The following is a 10,623-nucleotide window of genomic DNA, read 5'->3' on the forward strand; positions in this document are numbered from 1 at the left end:
GACTCTCTCCGGACGAGGATAGCTCAATTATTATAGATAGTAAAGACATGTATTTGCAATACGGTACACTGTAGGGATACTCACACATTGTTTAGATAACTCTGGATTTTGTATACACTTTATACGGTACTTATTCTTATATTCAAGATTGTATTTTTTTTTTGTAAAAATTTCAATGAAAACATTGAAACGAAATACAGGACTCTCTGAAAACATGTGGTGTGGCTGTTTCAAGATGTAAAATAAGGAGGTACTTGAAGAAAGATGGGCTACATGGTCGAGTCGCGAGAAGAAAGACATTACTATGTAAATGCTACAAAGTATCCCACTTACAATACGCCAAACAGCACAGAGACAAGCCTCAAACCTTCTGGCACAAAGTCATTTGGAATTATGAGACCAAAATTTAGCTATTTGCCACAACCATAAACACTACATTTGGAGGGGAGTCAACAAGGCCTATGATGAATGGTACACCATTCCTACTGTGAAACACGGAGGTGGATCGCTGATGTTTTGGGGATGTGTGAGCTACAAAGGCACAGGAAATTTGGCCAAAATTGATGGCAAGATGAATGCAGTATGTTGTCAAGAAATACTGGAGGAATATTTGCATTCATAAGGCAGGAAGCTGGGACGTACTTGGACATTCCAACATGACAATGATCCAAAACACAAGGCCAAGTTGACCTGTCATTGGCTACAGCAGAATAAAGTGAAGGTTCTGGAGTGGCCATCTCAGTCTCCTGACCTCAATATCATTGAGCCGCTCTGGGGAGATCTTAAATGTGCAGTTCATGCAAGACAGCCCAAGAATTTACAGGAACTGGAGGCTTTTTTCCAAGAGGAATGGACAGCTTTACCATCTGAGAAGATAAAGAGCTTTATCCACAAATACCACAAAAGACTTCAAGCTGTCATTGATGTTAAAGGGGCAATACACGGTATTAAGAACTGGGGTATGTAAACTTTTGATCGGGGTCATTTGGGTAGTTTCTGTTGTCATTATGATTTAAAAAGAGTAAACACAGTTGATTGATAATAAATGGCTTCAGCCAAACACTAACCACGAGTGAAATAAATTGTTTTGTGTTATTCATATTCTCTGAAAAATGGCCAAGAAATCATAAATTCTGCCAGGGTATGTAATGAGCACAACTGTATGTGGCTGCTTGGTATGCTGTATCTATCACTGCCAAGTGGTTTGGCACCTCTGTTTATGCATCCCATATAGATGAATGTTATACATTTTTAATAAATGTATAAACTATGTTTACTTTGTATACTCTTATTGACCTTTTTGTGCTCACCTCATTTAAAGTCCCACAGGCGCTATTCTTCATTGTTGTATTTAATTTGGGGGTGGAGGTGTGTCACTGGCAACACCAGACCATGTTCTCTTTGTATATAATATTGGTACAGCATTCAGCCCCATCCAGCTGCAGCATATTTTTGACTGCCATAGTCTTTAGCAGGCAATGGGCGTGGACGCTGCACCTGTGCATCCCTAAAACGCTTTAAGCCAGGTACACACGATCAGATCATCGGACAAATTTTCATCCAATTTTTGTTGCATGCTAGTCTTATATCGAAAGTGAGAAGGTTACTTAACATACGAAAATTCTCATACAACTTCAGAAGTGACGTAATGTGTTGACTAGTTTTGTATGTATTCTTTCGTTTCTGAGCATGCGTAGTCTTGCTTTTACGTTTTTCTGCGGACGATGACTGTACTAGTTAAACGAAAATCGGATGTTGTGTTCATGTACCACAACAATTTTATTGCCTGCACATCCAGTATTTGTCGTATGAAAATTCAGAATCGGCTGTTGAAAGCACAATACTAATCATCAGAAAATCGGCAGATCGTTCATCGGACAAAATTTTACTTCAGATTTTCGCATCGTGTGTACGGGACTTTAAAGGAGTCTGCTGGGATCGCTGGCACAATGTGTCATATTATGGAACTGTTCTCATTATTTAGTCCTTGCAGTATGCATAGACTTGTCTTTTTTTTGCATGGTATGCTATGTAGCATACTTACCTATCTACAGTATCATTTGCAATACAAAAGAGCAGTGCCATCTGGGGTTATTTTAGTCTGCCTAAGAATACCCATTCCTTCATACTGACATTGATTCACCAAGGCATTATAATATTTGTATAACTCCTCCCAAGAGCTAGACCACTGCTTGCATCAGGACATTTGGAGCAGGGTGCTATGATGTTTTCAGGGAGCTATGCATGTTGTACAACCTTGCTAGACTCTCCTACCAGCCATCATCTGACTGTATCGCATAGAGAATCACAGACAACTAGTGATGCTGTCATTGGGTCTAGAATAAGGTATGTAGTGTTGAAAATGGAAGGGTTTTATTAAACATTGCATTACCATGTTGATGGGGGCGGGGGGGGGGGTAGGTTGGTTATCAGGAACCAGGAAAAGCAAAATATAAGCAGATAATCATACAGCTTTACCTAAAAAAAATTTTTTTCAGTTTTGGGCACAAATGAAAAGGTAAGTACTTATGTTAGGTTTTTGTTGCGCTCTCTGTGTACTTGTTGGGTCGATTAAAATTCACCCCATGTCTGCGGTGATAAAAGGTTTTATTCCAAGCTGTCAGGGAGATTTACATCCCTATAGGGAGATTTAGTTTTTCTCTGTTTGTCTTGGTGATCAATTTTACTGCAAAGAATCCCTTATTTTCAGATGTCGTACACCTCGTTATCTTGCTCCCTTTTAGTTTTTGGTGGACTGTTCCTAATGTCATCATGCCCATAGACCGGATCTGGATGTGAGGATGTCAGGAAAAGTCCACCACTGGATCGTAGGGGACTGTTTGCAGGTGGATTGGAGGATTGGGTATAAGCTTTCTCCAATCCCCTAGGCCAGTTATGGCAAACCTTGGCACCCCAGATGTTTTGGAACTACATTTCCCATGATGCTCATGCACTCTGCAGTGTAGTTGAGCATCATGGGAAATGTAGTTCCAAAACATATGGGTTGCCAAGGTTCGCCATCACTGCCCTGGACAAAAACAATGTCTGCAGCCTTAATGTGATAATAAACCCTGAGTTTTTAAAGCACTTTTAGCAGTTGATTTAATCATTTACTGAGTATGCATTTAAACTCTGTTCACATCTAAGTGTCCTGCTCTAAAGCTCTAAAATGCTCAACAACACAAATCCCATTCATTTCAATAGCCCCATTTCACATCTAACCATTCTGTCGCCTTAAAGTGGTTTTCCGGCTGAAATTATACTTTTTAAATAAAAATACCCCTATAATACACAAGCTTAATGTATTCTAGTAAAGTTAGTCTGTAAACTAAGGTCTGTTTTGTTAGTTTATAGCAGTAGTTTGTTATTTTATAAACTTACAGCAGGCCGTGGCCATCTTAAGTCTGGGCATCTGAAGCCAGACTGTATTTCTTCCTGGATCTCATGCTTGCAGATCTCGCACATGCTCAGTGCAGCGCAAGCAGTGTAATAGGTTTCAGGTCAGGTTTCCATAGCAACGGCAGTGTCAGTGGAAGTTGCCGCCCCTTCCCAGAAGGCATTGCAAACAGGAAATGATGCGATGGGCCGCAGCCAGGGAGGAGGAAGTGAAAAATGAATACAGCAGATATACAGTAAGTGCTGAGAAAAAAAAAATTTAAAATATCCAATTCGTTTAAAGTGCACAGTTTAGTGAGGGATGCTGAAGAGTTGTAAAAGTGGGTGGAACTCCACTTTAAGCAAAAAGTACATGAGCTTCTTTTTGGCAGATTACAGGTGTTTTTGGTCCCATAGACTTGAATGGAAATGTTGGAAAAGTGATACATGAGTGTTTTACAAGCGTTTTGTCGCTCCTGAACTGTTCAAACAGTAGATCTCCTCCCAGCACTCCACCCTTTGTCACACCTCTTTTTTTACCACAAGCTCAGCAAGAGGGAGGACAGCACTCTTCTGTTAGAAGCAAAAAGCTTTATTACACTAGTTCGGACACAATTGTGCGTGCACGATATAAAGCATATGCATTATAAGAACCAGAACAAGAGGAACAGAGCATGGGTAGAGGTTGCATCTCAAGTTCTTGCAGGGTGTTTGACTTTGAATAAAACACAGCAGCATGAGAAAGATAAGTGTCAGAAACCATTAAATCAGGCTGAAACGGAAGTACAGTTAAATCACACTTGTTTAATAATAAAAGTAAAAAGAACAAACGTAGTCAAAACATAGCCAAAGTTCAGTAACCGGAACAGATAGTCGGCCAAACCAGAAGTCAGGGATGAATGTAGTGGAACAGCAAGCAGGATCTGGAGCCAGAAGGGATGTCAGCAAAGCAAGTCTTGAACAGGATCGAAGGAGAAAGTTTCTGTGATGTTGACCAAGGTGAAGGCAGAGCTCCTCTGCACTGGATGGCTTAAGTAGGCAGGACTGACGAGCAGGATATCATCAACAGCTGAGTAACTGTGGAGAGAGATGGGAGCTGGCAATTAGCCAACAGCTGAGCAACCAGCTCAGAGAAGGAAGGCCTGAGCCCAGCCCTGACAGTAAGTTTACAATGTGTTCTGCAGCCTTGTTTTGTCTTGCTGTCTGCTCACGTCTGCATCATTGCAACAGCATTTGTTGCATGCATCTGAGCAAGCCATTTTTTCAAAGTAATTCCACTATCAGCAGCTGCAGCCATATCACAGTGCTGCTGCAGATAGTGGGACATGTGGGGAGAGATAATATGATCTGGGAGTTCTGAAATCGTTGGGGATCCTGCCTGCGATTCTATGCGTTTGTGATCCTGTGGCAACCCAATTGTGGTGCGATTTTGTTGTGTGATAAATTGCACTGCAATCACAGGAAATAGCAACCCGCAACGCTGTTGCACAAAAGAAGCTACTGTTGAGCGACAAGCGCCACACTTTGCGATCTATCGCACAGCAACATCGCGCGAAAATTGAGGTGGCATTGCAAACACGTCTCGCGTCTTGTGGCGATTCTGGAAGCGCAAGCACAATCGCCCGCCTTCTGGAACGTCCAGTTGTCAACAGTGCCATCTTCTACAAGAGCAGGAGAGCACACGGAAGCACAACCAAACAAGGCACACCAAACGCCACCACAAAATCAATGAAGAGGAGGTTCAAATGTGATGTAATAAAATACACTGCTTTTCATTGGTCATTTGTCAACTCAAAACGCCTGCACAAAAACGCTCCAAAAACTCCAGAAAAACGCCTGTACAAATAGCAATGCCTAGGTGTGAACGGAGCCTTAACTCTTGCTCCTGTTTAAGCTGATGCTATGTCCCTTGCTCAGGGTTTTGCTGTTTCATATGGCTCCTTTCTTTTTCCGTGTCCTATGGAGCCACCCTAGCATGTAGGGATTAGAGTTGTGTCTTCCAACACTATGTGCATCAATAGAAATGCACAGCCCAATAGTCTAGGAGGGGAAGGCACTCTCCTGCTCTTCCTCCAAGCTAACAGGCTGACTGAAGGCTACACAGTCCAGTGTTAACACTTTCCTGTGAAGACCAGAAGTTCAGGGAAGCAGCACTGAAAGAGCAGGAGCCAGCAGCACTGAAAATTGCAAAGTAAACTGCAAGTGCTGGGGTAAGAATGTTAGGAAAATGGTTTACTGGGGAATGGTATTTTTTAGCGCTCAATGTGCTAAACAAAAAAACACTGAAAGTTTAATATTACTTCAAGGAGATAATCTTGCTGAAAAATCATCTGCATCTTGACAAAGAACCACATGGAATAATGGATTCATATAGCTTTTTTAAATCCTTCTTTTTACAAAGCAGTAGTAGACAATTGTACTATGTTAGATTTTGTGTTTTAGTGATATCCTTGAATAATTTAATGTAGCACTCACTCCTGGAGAGGCTGCTGATAACGACCCAGGTCTCCTTTTACCTGTTCAGAGGCTGCCAGGCCAAGATATCAGTTCCAAGCACACTGACAATCCCAGGCTAGGATAATGCTAGAATATGTCTTTTTGTAGATTTTGCAGTTCTTAAACAGGAGAGAGAGATGAGGGTGCAAGATATTCAAACCGCAAAACAGGTACAGGAGGATAGATTCTCGAGCACAAATCATTTAGTAGGGGATAGTCAGATAATCTGAGATTGTATGAGTAATCCCAGTCCTTACTGCAACCTCTGGCATGAACCCTCAAAGCACATGCACTCCTGGAGTCTTAGGCTAAGATAATACTCATACTTCTACAGGTGATGCCCTCCAGCAAATGTCTTTAAGTCCAAGTTCATAAAGGCCCTCAGCCAAACACATGCTCCCCAAACATTTATTTTCTGCCCAGCCACCTTTTGTGTGCCCCCTCCCACAGATTTGCGGACATCAGATAAATATTCATAACCCAGTAGCTGACTCTGCTGCTCTGTTTCTGGAAACTACTCCCAGAGGCAAACAGGAGCAATCAACCACCAAGTTTAGGGAAACCTGTCCAGACCTAAACAAATAGATTGTTGCTCCACTGAGTACAGTAAAGCTAAAAACTAAGTTTAGCCAGACTAGGGTGTGGGCAGGTTGCCTACTGTATGTGTATTTAACACCTGGCTGCCCAGGTCAGGGGAAAGGGGTTATTGTTTTTGCTGTCTTTTCCCCAGTTACTTCGCTGGCTTTTTGCTGGGGTCCAGCCTCCCTCCCATATTCTCAAAAAGGGAAGAAGTCCAGATCCTAGGGGGGCTTCGGGGGAAACGCTTGGGTCTCCACCTGTTCTTGACCTTTAGACCATATTGGACGAAGTTCCGTCACCGTCTCCGCAACCACCGTTTCTGGGTATTACAACACAGCTGGAAGTGCCCACTACCAAAGAGCAAGCTCTATTTGTGCTGCAATTAGACCGCTTGGTGCCATCCAAGGAGACCTTGTGGGACACGCTTGTTTGACAGCGACAAGGAGTCCCCACCAGAACCCAGCATGCCCTATCTAGCTATTCCTCAGGCACCTCCTCAACCCAAGGCAGCACTAGTTGAGAGGACTGGACACAAGTACAGTGGATGCTTTCCTGCCCCAAGGCAATGTCCACTTTCGAGCCAGGATCAGCCGGTTGGCCTGTTTGCAACATTATTTTGACACCTATGTGTGGGAGGAGCACCGCTGTGTTTTTCCCTACATGCTGGAGACTGTTCCACCAATTAGAGGAAGAGCGGACGAAAAACTACAGCCACTTTATCTGGGAGAGCATCCCTGAGCATCTTCAAAGTTTCAGGCAGCAGAACGAACACATCGAGGTGGAGTTCTTTGCATGTATATGGAATTCAGCATTGGTCAGCACATTTATATGGACAGAGTGGAGATCATCAAGCCCAGTCATCTCTACCCTACTGTCCATCGTTCCTCGGAAGACATCCCACCACCGGGTGACCCATCCATCTGCCTCATCTGGACTTGTACATGTGAACTGCCATTTGCAATTGTTTCTTATTAAAACTGTGCAAGTCCGTTACTTTGTTATTACTGCCTGCTTGCATTGGAAATTGTCTATGTTACATGCCTATTGAGTGCACTTTAAACTTTTGTACTTTTTATATGTGATGTTCACAGCTGGGGTGGCTTGCGTTAGAGGAGGGGAATTTGTAGGCAGGTTGCCTACTGTGTGTAGTTAGCATCTGGCTGCTCAGGTCAAGGGGAAGGGGCTAATGTTTTTGTTGCCTTTTCCCCAGTCGAGGTCCAGCTTCCCTCCTGTGTTCTATAAAAAGGGAAGAGGTTCAGATCCTAGGGGGGCTCCAGGGAACACTTGGGGAAACACATGGGGAATGTATGCTTAAGACTTGCTGGGACCTATGGTCTGCTCTGGAATGCCAATTCGTCAGACGAAACCTGGAACATGGACTTCTCTGTTAGAGCACCGCCAAGTTTGGACTTTTCTCTAATAGACTTCACCTGTGCACGTAACCTGGGGCAGCCACAGTTAGGTTCAGTTAGGAGCAGAAAGTTATTACATGTCATACATGTTGCCAAGTTCACAGTAATCATGGTTTCAACTGCTCTAAGCCTGGGCTAAAGTTATTCAGAGGGGTGCATGTGAGGTCTAGGCATACTATCAAAGAACTTGGGTCTGCAACTACAGTAAGGGGTATGTGTAACATTGCTATCAACAAAAGAGAAACGTCAGTCGTTGGCGTGGTACCTGATAGATGACAGGTTCTCCAGTAGCGAGGCTTTTGGTGTTTGGACTCCCATCCTAGTTGTCTGGCTCCATTGGTCACCAGGAGTGGACTAGCACTACAGAGGTCTAGGCCTGGTCATTCGGTACACAAAGAAAAGAGTTAGGTGAGAGTATGTATGAGGTCCGCGGTATGTACATTACGGGACTCCATTCTGTTACTGGGAGTGAGGTAACAGAGGTACGCTGACTGGTGGAGTGGGCAGTGGCTCAGCCTGTACCATTGAATGCCACATTTACATTAGAGCAAAGTGTAGAACATGGAACGAGGAAGCTTAAGGAAGAACTTTGTATCTCGGGTACTGCATACATGTGGCTCATCACGGAGTTAGGAGACTGCCTTAATGTTTGACTGTTCACATGATGCAGCTCCCGCCTTCAGTTTTTGGTGAAGTATTACCCCATGCAAGTTTTAGTGACCTTGTTCAATGCCTGGTTTAGTCCAAAGAACCCACCCCAAGGGGGAACCTCTCAAGTGCCCCTTGCTTGGCGCCTAACGAGAGAGGGAAACATGGAGGACGTGATGGAACACCAGTCTGCCCCCTTACAAGGGAAGGGCGCTACATTAAACTGGTTCTAAAGCCAAAAGGGCTTTTACCTTAATGCATTACCTGCGTTAAGGTAAAAAACTTTCACTAGTTGTTCCCCTGTACCTGAGTCTTGTATCAATCCACCACTGTGAAAAAGGAAAATGAGAAACAGTGCCAATTTAAAAATTAAAAAAAATGTTCTACTGCAGCAATAGAAATTAGTAAAAACGAATAAAACATGAAATAATAAAAAAGGGCGCAAATAGACATAGAGTCACCTAACATGATGTGAATATATAATGTATTATGACAACAAGTGGGCCATAAATGTAGTGTCAAAAAAAGTCCAGCAAATTTATAAATTATAGAAAAAAAAACAATATGGTGATTCAAATCTTCTATGTATGCTTTCTCCAACACCGTGCCTCCTAAAGGCTTATTATTTCAATCCACCACTGTGCCTATCTGCAGCAGTGTTGGTTCTCTCTCCCCTCCCACAGGCTGAGAGACAGCAGCAGGAGCCAATGGCTCCTGTTTCTGTCAATCAAATGCTGTGAGGAGGGAGAGGGGGCAGAATCAAGCTGCGATGTGTGTGCCAATAGATGCATACAGCCCAGCTTGGGAGCAAGCCCCCTGGTGCACCATCATAGGAAGTAGCTTCCTATGGGGGCATGACGTAAAGAGGAGGAGCCAAAAGCGCATGCACAGTTTATGCTTTATTCAAGGCAAGCTTCTGATCACAACGATCACAGTTGCTAGGGTGCTTATGTTACATTTCAACTAAACTCTGAAGATCCCAAATGGCTGGTGTCACAGCTGGTTACATGAGCAGCACTGTGGCACATGCAGATCTAAATAGAGGCTAAGATGGCACTGTCTTCGGCTGCAAAATAATAGAAAAGTTTAGTTCTGTTCTATGTATTAGGGTGAGGGTTGGGTTACGTGATAGGGCTAGAATAAGTGAAAGGGGTTCATTTTAAGTTTTGAGTTAAGTGTTATGCCGCGTACACACGGTCGGACTTTTCGTCTACAAAAGTCCAACGGACGCTGACGGACTAAAGCTGGCTGGTAATCCGATCGTGTGTGGGCTTCTCCGGACTTTCAGCAGACTTTTTCAGCCTCAAATCCGACGGACTTTAGATTTGAAACATGCTTCAAATCTTTACGTCGTAACTACGACGGACCCCGAAATCCGCTCGTCTGTGTGCTAGTCCGACGGACAAAAACCCATGCTAGGGCAGCTATTGGCTACTGGCTATGAACTTCCTTATTTTAGTCCGGTGTACGTCATCACGTACGAATCCGTCGGACTTTTGTGTGGTCGTGTGTAGGCAAGTCCGTTCGTTAGAAAGTCTGCTGCAAGTCCGCCGAAAGTCCGCCGGAAGTCCGCCGGAAGTCTGTCGGACAGGCTGTCGGACTTTTGTAGACGAAAAGTCCGACCGTGTGTACGCGGCATTAGGGTTTAATGAAGCATTAGGCAAACATTACAGTTTTCTGTAAAAACAGCCTGAAAAAGTGAATAGTGTACAGCCAACTTAACCCTGTTGCCACCGTTTGTCAAGGAGATGTCTATGTGAGGAAAAAGAGCTAAGGAAATGTCTAGTAATCATCTGATACCCACTGAACTGCGACCCATGTAATTATGCAGCCAACAAACAATGCATAGAAAATAGCCTATTCAAGTGTGTCTTTGTATTGACATTTTTATGATGTCCTCCTTCAATGTTCCATAACTGTACAGAGCAGAGATCCAATTAGCCTAATGAGAAGTGATAATCTGACAACTGGTAATGTCTTACTAGCATACCAACTGCTGACATTTACAAGAAAAGTTGATGACAACTTTATTGACCTCGTCTTCATTAAATATTAGATGGTGGTGAACGAACCAGGTATGCTAAACCGAGGCTTTTTTTTATTATGCACCGGA

Source organism: Aquarana catesbeiana, linkage group LG02 (assembly GCF_042186555.1).
Source record: "Aquarana catesbeiana isolate 2022-GZ linkage group LG02, ASM4218655v1, whole genome shotgun sequence".
Lineage (NCBI taxonomy): Eukaryota > Metazoa > Chordata > Amphibia > Anura > Ranidae > Aquarana > Aquarana catesbeiana.